Raw genomic sequence first — 15844 nt, 5'->3', positions numbered from 1 at the left:
TTAATCGCGCTGTCTGTGTGTGTGTGTGTGTGTGTGGCTGGCTGTGAGGGCCATTGAAGCATTTTATTACTGACAGGACCTGCTCTCTCTCTTCTACTGGTCCCAGCCTGCTGGGTCACTTCCAACTGCTGTAATGTAACACTGCCCTGTGTTTCAGCAGGTCTCAACCATTTACCACATCATCTATTATAAAAGACCCTTTGGAAATGGTGGAATCCCAGCAGGGATAGAATTAATTTACTGCAGCCCCTATTTTAAGGGGAATTGAAGCAAAGTCAGCACGAGAGAGGGAGAGAGAGGTTTATATGCTATTATATGCTATGTAAGACTGTCAAAGTCAATAAAAATGTAATGAAAAGCTATTTGAAGATAGTGCCACATAAAGTGTTTTTGTGATTCATTGGTATCTTTTGGCACAGCTAATAATCATTTCACTCCAAAGCCTGAATGGGCTGGGTAATTGACGCTTACAAACGTCCAGGCTCCTTTTAACGGAACTTAATCTCCCTTTTCTCTCTTTTTTTCACAAGCACACAGACAGAAGTAAAAGTATTAAGGACCCATGCTGGCAGTATATGGAGCAGTATATAAATTCATGTGTTCTTCCCTCATGCAGAGAAAGGAATATGTTGACAGGATGTCATACACACAGCAGATAGAACCTGTTACAAGGTGTCAGTATTAGTGATATGAAAAGATATGTTAGTGTCTTCTATAGACATCGTTTTGGATTAGGTTAATAACCATACCTTAATTCTGCATAATGTCATGCCATCGCAGAAGCATTTGAAAGCCAAGTCTTCAATACAGACACAGCTTTAACTGAGGTTTCACAGTAGCAATTAAACAAAAAGACCTTGCTTGGAATGACATTTTTCACACTATAGGATTAAATTATGTCATGTGGGGTCCTCAATAAAGCAAAGAGCAGACAGTCCTCAATTATCTAAAGGCTGTGTGCCTTGGCTCCAAGGCCTTTCTAGTGCTGGTTCAGCTTGCTTAGCTGTCTAATTGAAATCAAACTGTAATGAAGTAAATGGCTATAACAGACAATTTCATGTTCATGTCTGGCTAAGGCAGGAAAGCCTTTCCCAGGCCTGTCTTAATTGGCCCAATTATCTCCTCTGACAGTATGATGGCTGTGTAATGAAAGGTTAAGGGCTTTATTGGGAGTAATGAACCCCTGCTGATCCTCTCTCTCCACCAGGGTTTCCATTTAATAACAATACTGAGGTCAGACACAGCTGCCCACTCACTAATAGAACTGAGCTTGTTTCTCTACCCTGAGCTGTGAACTCACTAACAGTAACAGATCTATCCACTCAGTAATAGTGCGGATTCTAGAGCTATCCACTCAGTAATGGTGCTGATTCTGGTGCTATCCACTCTAGAGCTGTCCACTCAGTAATGATGCTGATTCTAGAGCTATCCACTCAATAATGGTGCTAATTCTAGAGATGTCCACACTAAAGCTGTCCACCCAGTAATGGTGCTGATTCTAGAGCTGTCCACCCAGTAGCAGTGCTGATTCTAGTGCTGTCTACTCAATAATGGTGCTGATTCTGGAGCTGTCCACTCAGTAACGGTTCTGATTGTGGCGCTGTTTTTCTCCATAGTGTGTAATGTACTGATATTACCCTGTGTTTGACTGGTGCTGGTCCTCTCTCTCTCTTTCTCTCAGGACACAGAGATCCTGAATACGGCTGTGCTGACGGGGAAGACTGTGGCTGTCCCGGTGAAGGTGGTGACCATCGGAGCGGACGGCATGGTCACTGACGTCTCAGAGGCAGTGGACTGTCGTTCCACAGATGAAGATGTGGTCAAGGTCAGTCAGTGGAGTCTAATCAGAAATAAGTTATTCGATTTATAGACAAAACAACTTTTTATTATCAAAATTATAATAATTGTTTTTCCACTGAAAAGGATATTACAGGTTAACATATGGTTTTCATATGGTCTGAAAAAAATGTGGTTAGAAAAAATGACAGCATGTTTGCACGAGGCTCATGCAATTGCTGTTTATTTACATGTTGTTATTATTTGAGTGTGCAGATGTCTTAATTGAATTCCAGTGAACATTGTCCAGTGACCTGTGTTTAGTGGTTTGATGGTGACTGATTGAGATTGAGTTTCCAGTGAGATGGGTTTCAGCCATTTCATGGAAGGTGGAGCGTAATGAAGAATGGCCAAGTGCACTCAGTTGCATGGCCATTTATTGTTGTATTGACTGCTGGCACAGTCCAAGCCTGACTCATTGCCAGTTGCAAGAAGGGATAAAACTTAAGTACATTTTGAAACATTGATTTGTGTTTCATTTTGTCCGAATTCTTTTCAACCTTCTGGTGATGAAACGACTTTGGATATTGACTTCTGTGGTGTCTTTTTCTCTAAGTTTGCTGCTTGTGTTTATCTATAGTTTAATTATAATCTCAATGGCTATACACAGGCTGTAATGTGCCTTAGGATCATTGCTTGACTTGGACTGAAATAGGTGCGGGTACTCATTTTGGGTGCTGGTACTGTTTACATTTAGATGCAGGAGATCCACAATACTTTTGAGCTAATATTCTATAAGAGGAACAGGAGTTCAAGCAGTAGAACATTTGAGGTGCCGGTACTGAGCTCCGGTGAGCTCCTGCCCAAGTCAAGCACTGCTTAGGATTCTATTCAGGTTAGTCACTGACAGGTGACAAATGCTGGTAGCAGGCAAACATAATTGTTTCATTTGCACAGCAGTAAAGAGAGAACAATAAGGCATATACTGTAGGTGTGCCTGATTATGAAATAACTAAGACACTGGGAATCATTTATTTGGAGTGAATGAGATAAATCTGTGATGATTGACAACATACAGGCATTTGTACATTCTACATAACCGCTTGTGTTAAATCAATAAACAAATCCGGAACAGATAAGAAGATTCTCTATTTTTAGAGTATATATTTTCAGATTTAAGTCTCAAGACAGGATAAACAAACACTGAGCAAAAGAAAGCATTTGAAATGAAAACATCAATGACAGGTCGCTTGAGTTTTCTTTTCTGTGCCTCTCTCAAACCGAGGCTACACCGCACAAAACACAACACCAAACCCTGAACAGTATAGTGGGATTCAGGCAGAGCCTCCACATCAATGGCTCACTGCTGTTCTCTGAGAAATCATCCTTCTGACTCATAACAATGACTAGTAAATTATCCATGGAATGGCTAACTCTCCAAACCACCACCTGGAGTACAGAGACTTCAATCTGTCCACAGTCAGTTCCCATCCTAACTGGTTGAGCTATCTATAGACAGGTCCATTATGTGCCAAAGACTCCGCCAGTTGATGTCTGTTTCACTTTCTTTGAACATGTCATGACGATGAATTCAGCCAAGGAGACAAAAACCTGGGCCATCCTAATAGCTCAGTATACACTAATGAGCTATAGTGAGGAAGTATATTTGGCCTTGTTTTTGCGCTAAACATCTTAAAGATGATTTTCTTAAAGTGTGTTAAGGAGGAAACTTTTTCTGTAGCCTACTCTACCACATTAGCATTGTGTTATAGATAGAGAATGGAAGTCCCTCCACGCCAGAGTGAGTTTCAGAGAAAAGGGAACAACCTCAGATAAAGAGGTTGCCGACACAGGATGTTTGTGCTTTGAGTAGAAATAACTATGTTTATTCTTGCATAAACCGGTTGGGTGAAGAAGACCTAGATTGTATCAGTTCATTTCTAATCATAGCCGTGGCACATGAGTGTAAACATTACTAATTCATGTAATTTGGGCCAGGGGAATTAAAGGCAGTTTTAAGTATATTTATAATTACACTGCATGCTTTTGAAAGGATACGTTATCTGACATGCTTTTCCCTTAACCCCCGCTAGAGAATAATGCTACTTAAACAAATCTGTGTTGACAGGTATAGGCAGACATTAGGCTCTGCCATAGTTTTTTTGTTGCATTCATATATTGTCAATTATTTATTTAGGTGCATGGCTTTGACAGGGCTTCAAAAGGACAAATGCAGCAAATGTGCTAGGATGTGTAGAGTGCACTGTATGTGAGAGGCCCATACTCTCCCCTGGTCCCAGATCAGTTTGGTATCCCACTCTGTGTGGTGTTTGTGGGTTCGCTGAGGTTATTAGCCCCTCGTGTCGGTAGGTGAGTCACCTTCTCCAGGACGGGTTAGGCATTCCCACGCGTAGGGCTGTGGCGGTCACGAAATTTCGTCAGCCGGTGATTGTCAAGCAAATAACTGTCTGTCTCACAGTAATTCACCGTTAATTAACATAAACACATTTAGCATCTCCTGGCTTCCACACATAGCCTACAAGCCACTGATGCAGACCTTTAGAACATCTCATTTAAAAAAAGTCTAATAAATCCATGTAATATAGCCTACACCTTCACAATAAATCCATTATTTATTTTAGACAGGTCTAAAGAAGCATAATATGAAGAAAATGTAGTCTATTTCAGAAGAACAGAATAGCATACTCTGAATTGTCCTTATGTTACAGTGAGAGAAAAAAGTATTTGATCCCCTGCTGATTTTGTACGTTTGCCCACTGACAAAGACATGATCAGTCTATAATTTTAATGGTAGGTTTATTTGAACAGTGAGAGACAGAATAACAACAACAAAATCCAGAAAAATGCATGTCAAAAATGTTATAAATTGATTTGCATTTTAATGAGGGAAATAAGTATTTGACCCCTCTGCAAAACATGAATTAGTACTTGTTGGCAAAACCCTTGTTGGCAATCACAGAGGTCAGACGTTTCTTGTAGTTGGCCACCAGGTTTGCACACATCTCAGGAGGGATTTTGTCCCAGTCCTCTTTGCAGATCTTCTCCAAGTCATTAAGGTTTCGAGCCTGACGTTTGGCAACTCAAACCTTCAGCTCCCTCCACAGATTTTCTATGGGATTAAGGTCTGGAGACTGGCTAGGCCACTCCAGGACCTTAATGTGCTTCTTCTTGAGCCACTCCTTTGTTGCCTTGGCCGTGTGTTTTGGGTCATTGTCATGCTGGAATACCCATCCACGACCCATTTTCAATGCCCTGGCTGAGGGAAGGAGGTTCTCACCCAAGATTTGACGGTACATGGCCCTGTCCATCATCCCTTTGATGCGGTGAAGTTGTCCTGTCCCCTTAGCAGAAAAACACCCCCAAAGCATAATGTTTCCACCTCCATGTTTGACGGTGGGGATGGTGTTCTTGGGGTCATAGGCAGCATTCCTCCTCCTCCAAACACGGCAAGTTGAGTTGATGCCAAAGAGCTCGATTTTGGTCTCATCTGACCACAACACTTTCACCCAGTTCTCCTCTGAATCATTCAGATGTTCATTGGCAAACTTCAGACGGGCCTGTATATGTGCTTTCTTGAGCAGGGGGACCTTGCGGGCGCTGCAGGATTTCAGTCCTTCACGGCGTAGTGTGTTACCAATTGTTTTCCTGGTGACTATGGTCCCAGCTGCCTTGAGATCATTGACAAGATCCTCCCGTGTAGTTCTGGGCTGATTCCTCACCGTTCTCATGATCATTGCAACTCCACAAGGTGAGACCCCTGGCAAGACGGAGCTGCTCTTCCTCCCGGGGAAGGACTGCCTGTTCCATGATCTCGCCATCACGGTTGACAACTCCGTTGTGTCCTCCTCCCAGAGTGCAAAGAGCCTTGGCGTGACCCTGGACAACACCCTGTCGTTCTCCGCTAACATCAAGGCGGTGACCCGCTCCTGCAGGTTCATGCTCTACAACATTCGGAGAGTACGACCCTGCCTTACACAGGAAGTGGCACAGGTCCTAATCCAGGCACTTGTCATCTGCAACTCGCTGTTGGCTGGCCTCCCTGCCTGTGCCATTAAACCCCTACAACTCATCCAGAACGCTGCAGCCCGTCTGGTGTTCAACCTTCCCAAGTTCTCTCACGTCACCCCCCTCTTCCGCACACTCCACTGGCTTCCAGTTGAAGCTCGCATCCGTTACAAGACCATGGTGCTTGCCTATGGAGCAGTGAGGGGAACGGCACCTCTGTACCTTCGGGCTCTGATCAGTCCCTACACCCAAACGAGGGCATTGCGTTCATCCACCTCTGGCCTGCTGGCTCCCCTTCCTCTGCGGAAGCATAGTTCCCGCTCAGCCCAGTCAAAACTGTTCGCTGCTCTGGCACCCCAATGGTGGAACAAGCTCCCTCACGACGCCAGGACAGCGGAGTCGCTCACCACCTTCCGGAGACATTTGAAACCCCACCTCTTTAAGGAATACCTGGGATAGGATAAAGTAATCCTTCTACCCCTAAACTGTAAAGTGGTTATCCCACTGGCTATAGGGTGAATGCACCAATTTGTGAGTCGCTCTGGATAAGAGCGTCTGCTAAATGACGTAAATGTGCCCTTGAGCAAGGCACTTAACCCTAATTGCTCCTGTAAGTCGCTCTGGATAAGAGCGTCTGCTAAATGACTCAAATGTAAAAAATGTAAATGGAGCCCCAGGCCGAGGGAGATTGACAGTTCTTTTGTGTTTCTTCCATTTGCAAATAATCGCACCATCTGTTGTCACCTTCTCACCAAGCTGCTTGGCGATGGTCTTGTAGCCCATTCCAGCCTTGTGTAGGTCTACAATCTTGTCCCTGACAACCTTGGAGAGCTTTTCGGTCTTTGCCATGGTGGAGAGTTTGGAATCTGATTGATTGATTGCTTCTGTGGACAGGTGTCTTTTATACAGGTAACAAGCTGAGATTAGGAGCACTCCCTTTAAGAGTGTGCTCCTAATCTCAGCTCGTTACCTGTATAAAAGACACCCGGGAGCCAGAAATCTTTCTGATTGAGAGGGGGTCAAATACTTATTTCCCTCATTAAAATTCAAATCAATTTATAACATTTTTGACATGCGTTTTTCTGGATTTTTGTGTTGTTATTCTGTCTTGCACTGTTCAAATAAACCTACCATTAAAATTATAGACTGATCATGTCTTTGTCAGTGGGCAAACGTACAAAATCAGCAGGGCATAAAATATTTGTTTCCCTCACTGTAGGTCCTGATCTGGCTATGCCAAATGGCTAGTTCATTTAGCAGACAAGATTTGCTTAGAATTCCACGGCATTTTTTTATAGTATGAAAAATATAATTGAACAAATATAATTATTTTCCCCAAACGATTTGAGGGAGTGCGCACATGCGGCTATTCTGTGTTGAGCGGTTAATAAAGAAATAGGTACTCCTATATGCTTAAATTAGAGTTATTAATGTAACTTTAGTTGTTCTACAAACGTTGGGCTATATGGCTGCATGATGCGACTGTCACGCTCTGACTCAGGGGACTCGTATATGTTGAGTCAGGGTGTGTATATTCCTTGTTGTATATATTCTATGTTGTATTCTAGTATGTATAGATCTATGTTGGCCGGTGTGGTTCCCAATCAGAGGCAGCTGTCGCTCGTTGTCTCTGATTGGGGACCATACTTAGGCAGCCTATTGGCACTGTCATGTTGTGGGATCTTGTTCCTGGTAAGGTTAGTTGTGTATCTACCTTAGGACTTCACGTTTCGTTTCCTTTGTTGTTTTGTTGTGTGTTTATAGTTCAATAAACATGTACCCATATCACGATGCGCCTTGGTCTGACCCGTCATTCAACGAACGTGACAGAAGATCCCACCAAACGAGGACCAAGCAGCGTGCCCAGGCAGAGCGAATAGCCAGGTCACAGGTGGGCAATTTGTGGTCATGGGAAGAGATATTTGCGGGGAGAGGACCATGGGCTAAGGTAGATGCCCAGGCAGGAGAGGTGCAACGGCAACACGTAGGAGGCCGGTCGAGGAGGAAGCCCGAGAAGCAGCCCCAAGAAAATGTTTTGGGGGGGCACACGGGGTGGTTTGCGGAGCCTAGTGTCAGAGCAGAGCCAACTCCCCGTACTCACGCGAGGATGCGTATGACTGGGCAGGCACCGTGTTATGCAGAGCTACGTACTGTGTCGCCAGTGCGCCGGCACAGTCCTGTACGTCCTGTGCTTGCACCACGCATGTGCCGTGCGGAAGTAGGCATTCAGCCAGGACGGGTTGTGCCAGCTCTCCGCTCCAGACCTCCAGTCCGCCTCCACAGTCCGGCCCGGCCTGTTCCTGCTCCTCGCACCAAGCCAGTGGTGCGCATCGCCAGTCCGGCCCGGCCTGTTCCTGCTCCTCGCCCCAAGACAGTGGTGCGTGTTCCCAGTCTGGCCCGGCCCGTTCCTGCTCCTCGCACCAAGCCAGTGGTGTGCGTTCCCAGTCCGGCCTGGCCTGTTCCTGCTCCTCACACCAAGCCAGTGGTGCGCGTAGGCAGTCCGGCCCGGCCTGTTCCTGCTCCTCGCACCAAGCCAGTGGTGCGCGTCACCAGTCCGGCCCGGCCTGTTCCTGCTCCTCGCACCAAGCCAGTGGTGCGCGTCGCCAGTCCGGCCCTGCCTGTTCCTGCTCCTCGCACCAAGCCAGTGGTGTGCGTAGCCAGTCCGGCCCGGCCTGTTCCTACTCCTCGCACCAAGCCAGTGGTGCGCGTCGCCAGTCCGGCCCGGCCTGTTCCTGCTCCTCGCACCAAACTTGTGGTGCGTGTGTCCAGTCCGGCACGGCCCGTGCCCGTTCCACCGGTGGCTCCACTCCGGAGCAAGAGCAGTCCGCTCCCCCGGGTCCAGTCCAGACCCGGTCAGCTGCTCCACTCCGGAGCCAGAGCAGTCCGCTCCACCGGTGCCCAGTCCGGCTCTGGTCAGCAGCTCCACTCCGGAGCCAGAGCAGTCCGCTCCACCGGTGCCAAGTCCAGCTCCGGTCAGCAGCTCCAGTCCGGAGCCTGAGCAGTCCGCTCCACCGGTGCCCGGTCCAGTTCCGGTCAGCGGCTCCAGTCCAGACCCAGACATCAGCCCCTCTCCAGGTTTGGGGTCTCCCACACCAGGGTCCAGACAGGGCTTGGAGTATAGTGGGAGGAAGGAGAGGGGAAGCAGCGCGCCGAGGTCCAGACCAGACCAGGGGCGCAACAGGGAGGCGGAGAATAGGTGGTTGTCACGCCCGGAGCCGGATCCACCTCCGAGGCGGAATGCCCACCCGGCCCCTACCCTGTTAAGTAAAGGATGTGCGGTCGGAGTCCGCACCTTTGGGGGGGGGGGGTACTGTCACGCCCTGTCTCAGGGGACTCTTATTTGTTGAGTCAGGGTGTGATTTTCTATGTGGGGTATATCTATGTTTATGTTCTAGTATGTGTAGTTCTATGTTGGCCGGTGTGGTTCCCAATCAGAGGCAGCTGTCACTCGTTGTCTCTGATTGCGGATCATACTTAGGCAGCCTATTGGCACTCGTTAAGTTGTGGGATCTTGTTCAATTTTTTACATTTTACATTTTAGTCATTTAGCAGACGCTCTTATCCAGAGCGACTTACAGTTAGTCACATTATTATTATAATTTTAATTTTTTCATACCCCCTGTGGGAATTGAACCCACAACCCTGGCGTTGCAAACGCCATGCTCTATCAACTGAGCTACATCCCTGCCGGCCATTCCCTCCCCTACCCTGGACGACGCTGGGCCAATTGCGCGCCGCCCCATGGGTCTCCCGGTCGCGGCCGGCTACGACAGAGCCTCCGTGTGAGGTTTGTTGTGTGTACCTTAGGACGTCACATATCGTTGGTTTATTGTTTTGTCGTTGTGTTTATTCGTTTAATAAACAGGTATGCATATCACGCTGTGCCTTGGTCTGACCCGTCTATGAACGAACGTGACACATATATATAATTCACAAGTGATAAGCTAATATTGTCACCCATCAGACTATTCTTGATTTAATCTTGATTTAGAATGGACCATTATCATGCACCTGCATCGAAACAGGGGCAGCGGGAAAAAATACATGTCATCTTTGCACTTAAATAGCGAATGGAGGACGCTTTTCCTGTGGTTCATTTTCATGCCAGCAAGGTAGGCTATACTCCTGTTGTAAAGATAAACAATCTGCTTAATATTAGGAACGTTGAGAAATAAATATAGTAGGCATAGCCTATAGAAAGCTGATGGGATCCTCCTCTTTTTAGTAGAGGCCATCAATCTGTTTTCTCGCGCAATTGCATAGCCTATAGAAATGTTGTGCAACATGAGCTCATGGGCTCTCATGAAGTGTTTGATTAGATTTTCGAACACATTTGCATTGATGTCAGAGTGATTCGAGGGACAATAGAGTGTTAAGTACCAGGCAGTTAGCAAGTTTGATAGGCTATTAATGACCATCAGCATCATCAGAGCTTGGAGAAGCCTAATTACCGTGACTAAACGGTCACGTGGAATTTGACTGCCTTCATGACTCGTGACCTCCGGTGTGGCGGTAATACGGTCACCGCAACAGCCCTACCCACACGTTCTGCTCTGCTCTAACTCTTGACTCGTTTAGACTCTGTGCATTACTGTGCCTTCATCATTAATTTTTAGGTTATGTGTGTCGCAGGGCCCTCTCAGCCAGCTTCTGACATCACTCATTGAAGATAGTGGTGGGAGAATGATTGCTCACATTCAATCACTGTTGCCACTCTGCTAGACCTAGCTTCAATACAAACCTCCCATGTAGGTTTGAATATTTTTAGGTTTGAAGTAACTGACTCAGGGAGCATGAACTCTTGTACCTCACCATGCACACTAGCATTTTAATTAGATGGTGAGCGCAAGGGAGATTACATTTTCATCACAAATACAGCCCCCTTTAGCAGGCTGCTGTGATTGATCTAACTTAATTGCTGTAACTATCCTTTGTTCATTCTTTGGCTTCACAATCATGTATGTGATATTTATGTGGTATTATTTTCTCCTCCTGCTTGAAATTGCTTAGATTAACCCTTTGTTGAACTAGCTAGTCAACCCCGTGCTCCAAACGTGTTATGTCTTAATCCATATCTCTGTAATCCATAAAGCTACAAACTATAGGTTGAGTCAGTGTAGAAGGATTATGATAGCTGGGATCTAGGGTAATCTCCCCACTCCACTGGGCCCTGCTGTCACTACAGGAACCACTGCACTCAGGATAAATGATAGCTGTATAGACCAGTTCTCAGGAAAGCAACATCATCACGCATTCTTGTTTTCTCCTTCTCTGATCGTTGTAGCTTTATAGATACAAATGTTGGGGACATTCTACATTTAACACAATAACTCTGGTCCTCTGTAGCTCAATTGGTAGAGCATGGCGCTTGTAACGCCAGGGTAGTGGGTTCGATCCACGGGACCACCCATATGTAAAAATAAATAAATGTATGCACACATGACCATGGAGGGGGCGTGGGAGGATTCAGCAGGTTTGCATTTATTGGGATGACTCATGTACTGGAGGCAGCTCTGCAGGGTAGTCACTAGCTGGCACAGCCACAAAGTCATAAAATCTGATTTTAACCCTAACCTTAACCACACTGCTAACCTTATGCCTAACCCTTAAATTAAGACCAAATGAATTGTTACAATATATGGCCAATTTTGACTTTGCTGCTGGCCCATCTAGTGGAAATTGCTCAGCTCTGCCTCCAGGACAAGATTCAACCTAATAGATGTCAACCTGCGAGGATTCAAGTGTTCCCCCTAGGCAACATTGCGGTGCTGATGTGAGTGGCATGGCTGACCAACCTGGTCTGAGAGCAAAACGTATGATATTTTACTAAAGTCTGTGCCACTCCATTTAGTATGATATGTTCCTTTACCTTAGGATACATTACATTGGCATACCAATGTAATAGCGGTTGTACAATATAATATGAATTGTAGGACGTATAGTATCCTACATCTTAATCGCACCAGTTTGCTTTGACCCATTTAGCATGATATATTACGTTCGACTGCTTTAGTATGACCAACCACCCTCCTTTTGTTTTTGCCTTAAGTTTGACCTGCTCTCATACCAAACGTTTGAATGTCCTGGATTTACGTAGGCCAATGTAATGTTACCTGACATAAAGTAACATCATACTAAATGGAGTGGCACCGATTTTAGTACATTATAATGTGTTTTGCTCTGAGACCAGACTGGGCTGATGGGTGCCGTGGGCCGTGGGCTGCTTAATTGGTTCTGTCAAGCCAACTCTATATTCATCACCTAGGCCTGCACACCTTCATGCTCTCCAGTCCCATCCCTCATATCTGCCACTGATTGTATCTGTTGGGCGAGTCATTAATTTCCTGGGCTTGATCTTGAGACAGCCTTAATGTCCTCTGTAAGTATTCTCCCGTTAGCTGCCTAATGTGTCTGATTAATGCGCCTCTTGATCCTCCTGGACGTTTATGATACCTTGAGGGATGAGTTTGACAGAGACTGTATAACTCACAGTGAAGCGGTCGCTTCACTCCAGTCCTCTATACAATACCAGCCTTCCCCAGTCTGCCTACTGAGGAGGAAGGTGAGTGTCTATGTTAAAGTATTGATTGTGAGTTAAGCTGGCCGATAATGTGCCACTGGGGGCCAGTGTTAGCCCATCAGTGTAATGTGTTAGGATGGCTGGACTTCATCTGCCATGTCCTCCATAATTGTTTCTGCTCAGATTATTGTGAGTGGATTAGAGAAGCGCAAGCAGGCAGTTCATTTGGCTGTCAGGTGCCATAGTGTTGTATGTTAATCAACCCAAGCACTCAGACACACTGTCAGACCATGTTGCTTTCCTCAACACTCAGTCCTGACAGATGTAGGTGTAATATAATATCTTAGACAGTGATTATCTTTGCGGCGACAGCACTGCTGTGAATCAAAAACAGTGTTGCATTGTGGTGGCCACACCTGAACGCTTTGGAGCTGTGACCGTGTTTGATGAAAAACATGGATGGATGGTACTTGAAGAAATGTTGCTGAGTGCCATTTTGTTTACCAGTAATGTCACTACCATATACCATCAATGATCACTGTTAAGTCATTTTGGGTATTTCCAATCTGAATGTGATGGGCTGTGCCGACCTGTTGTAGTTCCAACTCTAGGAAAAGTGGCTTTTACAATGTTCTGTCAAAGATAGGGTTGCAAAGGGAGGGTATATTACTGAAAACGTTCTAAGTTTAACAGTAAACTACCAGATCTTCAATGATCTTTCAAGGATTTTGTGTAGTCTATCACAAGACATCTAGTGGCCATTTTGGGTACTTCAGATGATCACAGGTGTCTATAATAATCCCTGGCCCTCTGTCTGGCTTTATCACATTAAATAATGGAATAAGATGATAGAATGACAAAGCTGTAAAACATTATCCTAAATATAAACCATCAACTTAGTGAATACCATTGATGTGTAATATGAGGGTTTCAGCATGAAATATCCTTGATATATTTTTTACAAACTTGTATTTATTTATTTTACTATGTCAAACGTTTTTGTTTTTTTGTGTGTTGGTGTCAAACTGGTGGCAGTTGTGAAAAAAACTAAATAGTTGGAAGAGTTAATTGAAAATAATGCCACTGTTGATTAGATGCTTTTTTCATTAATTAGGCTATTTTCTCTTGGACCATATGGTCTATCTATTAAAACTCATGGACAATATTGACACATATATAATAAATGAATACTACATATGAATACAATTGTTAAAAAACTTATTCAAGTATAAATTGCCAAAGTTAAGATAGATTGCCATAGGTTTTCTGTTACTTACCAAATTACTGAAGATTCCGTTAACTTTGGTAAATTACCGGTAGTTTTGCAACCCTTGTCAAAGACACTTTACTCTCTATAGACTGAGACAGAGAGAAAGAGAGAGGAGGAAGCAAACAATAGAGCCTGATAAGAAGTGAGGACTCCTTTTTCAGTCCAAAGACAGACTTACACTGGCAGCTAGCCTAGCGGTTAAGAGCATTGGGCCAGTAACCAAAAGGTTGCTGCTTCGAATTCTGACCGTACTAGGTGAAAAATCTGTCAAACTTCTTCCATTTAAGAATGATGGAGGCCACTGTGTTCTTGGGGACCTTCAATGCTGCAGAAATGTTTTGGTACCCTTCCCCAGATCTGTGCCTCGACACAATCCTGTCTCGGAGCTCTACGGACAATTCCTTCAACCTCATGGCTTGGGTTTTGCTCTGACATGCGCTGTCAACTGTGGGACCTTATATAGACAGGTGTGTGCCTTTCCAAATCATGTCCAATCAAGTTGTGGAAACATCTCAAGGATGATCAATGGAAACAGGATGCACCTGAGCTCAATTTCGAGTCTCATAGCAAAGGTTCTGAAAACTTATGTAAAGGTATTTCTGTGTTTAATTTTTAATACATTTGCAAAAATGTCTACACAACTGTTTTCACTTTGTCATTATGGGGAATTGTGTGTAGATAGCTGAGAATTGTTATTAATTTAATCCATTTTAGAATAAGGTTGTAATGTAACAAAATGTGGAAAAAGTCAAGGGGTCTGAATACTTTCCGAAGGCACTGTATTTCACAGCGGTTTAGATGGTACGATGGTTCTCTACACTATAGTAGCTTATTTTGTCACATAAACTGAAATTAGGTGAACTATTAGAGTTTTAGCAACCAGGAAATGGTGGAGCAATTTCTGCATAGTGCAACTTTAAGCTAGAAATATCATTATTTTTTCTGCATGGGCTGCGTCTCAATCCAACGCATCCGCTGATATCGGCCTTCCGCATCTGCGGTGAAAGGTGGCAGAGCTACAGCTGTGTTCGTCAGACAATGAGAAAATATCTGTAGCGTTCGAACAGTTTGGGCTACACACTAATATGACCCCTCTATGGAAAGGTGAGTCTCTCACGAACACGTACATGTTTTGCTCTAGGATGCCCACAAGCCTCACAAGACTAGCCTGGTACCAGTTTAAGCTCTGACAGAGACAAATCTGCTCAAATGGATCAGAGTTCTAAATAACTTTATTAAAAAGCAGTAGCAATAGCAATTCTGCCTGTCTTTATAATAAAACCATGCCATTGTCATCATCATCATTATCTTCATTATTCCTGTAATCTTAAATCATTGTAGTCATAACTAGGGGTTCAAGCAGCGAAGCTGGGTGAAACCCTATTGTATTCGTTGCCGTTCTTATTATTCTTCTTCCGTAAGGGAAAATTCACATGTAAATTCCAGGAGATGATAAGAATTACAAAATGTTGACTTTGCAAAAAGGTAAAAGGCCTAGGGCCACACCCTCTCAAGCTATGCCATGTCAATTGGCCACATGGTGGCGCTATAACAAGCAATTCAAGATGACAATTTTGAAAAGTCACGCCCCTCAGCCCGTGAGACCTAGAGTCCTGAAATTCGGGACATAGGTCTCTCCTCACATGGATTTTTCTTCCTCAAGGACCCGCCATGATGGATTTTCCGCCATTTTGAATTTTAATATGAAACTTGATATGTGGCATCTATGGACCAAGGCTTCTCAACGCAATATTTTACAGGCTAGTAGCTCAAACAACATGGCCGCTACTGCCCAAAAAACTCTCACGTGGGTATGGTCTGGCACATATAAATCAGACATGGATACTTGTATTGTAACAAAACATGATGCATATGTTCCAAACACTGTCAAGACTGAACAAATGCAAGCACATTTAGATCAGCCACACAATGGCGCTATAATGGGCACATATTTATATCTTTTGATCTGTTTGAGTGATGAAATTTAGCACACATGCTCATAGATGTAAGTCTAGCTAACCTGTAGAGTATGGTTCTCTTTGGCCGTGGTAGCTGTGTACATGAAGGTAGGGGTAAAGTGACTAGGCAATAGGATAGATAATAGACAGTAGCAGCAGCTTGTGTGTGAGTGTGTGTGTGTGTGGTGTCAGTATGCATGTGTGTATGTGTTATGTGTGTATGTGCGTATGTATTGTGTATTTGTGTGTTGGGGTGTCAGTGTAAGTATGTGTGTGTGTGTGTGTGTGGGTAGA

The 15844-nt window shown here is 44.6% G+C and overlaps 1 pseudogene across 1 annotated transcript in view; it reads left to right on the top strand.

Moving 5' to 3' along the window:
- LOC311145062 (transmembrane protein 132C-like) overlaps positions 1-15844 on the top strand; it is a 253835-nt pseudogene that overhangs the window by 201891 nt on the left and 36100 nt on the right. Inside the window, exon 6 of the transcript in view lies at positions 1682-1825. The product of the transcript in view is annotated as a transmembrane protein 132C-like (transcript). The remainder of the gene's footprint in view (positions 1-1681; positions 1826-15844) is intronic.

Source organism: Coregonus lavaretus, assembly GCF_964263955.1.
Source record: "Coregonus lavaretus genome assembly, chromosome: 17".
In the NCBI taxonomy this organism is placed as follows: Eukaryota; Metazoa; Chordata; class Actinopteri; order Salmoniformes; family Salmonidae; genus Coregonus; species Coregonus lavaretus.
Note: the sequence above shows the minus strand (reverse complement) of the source record. Positions and strands in the feature narration are given on the sequence as shown.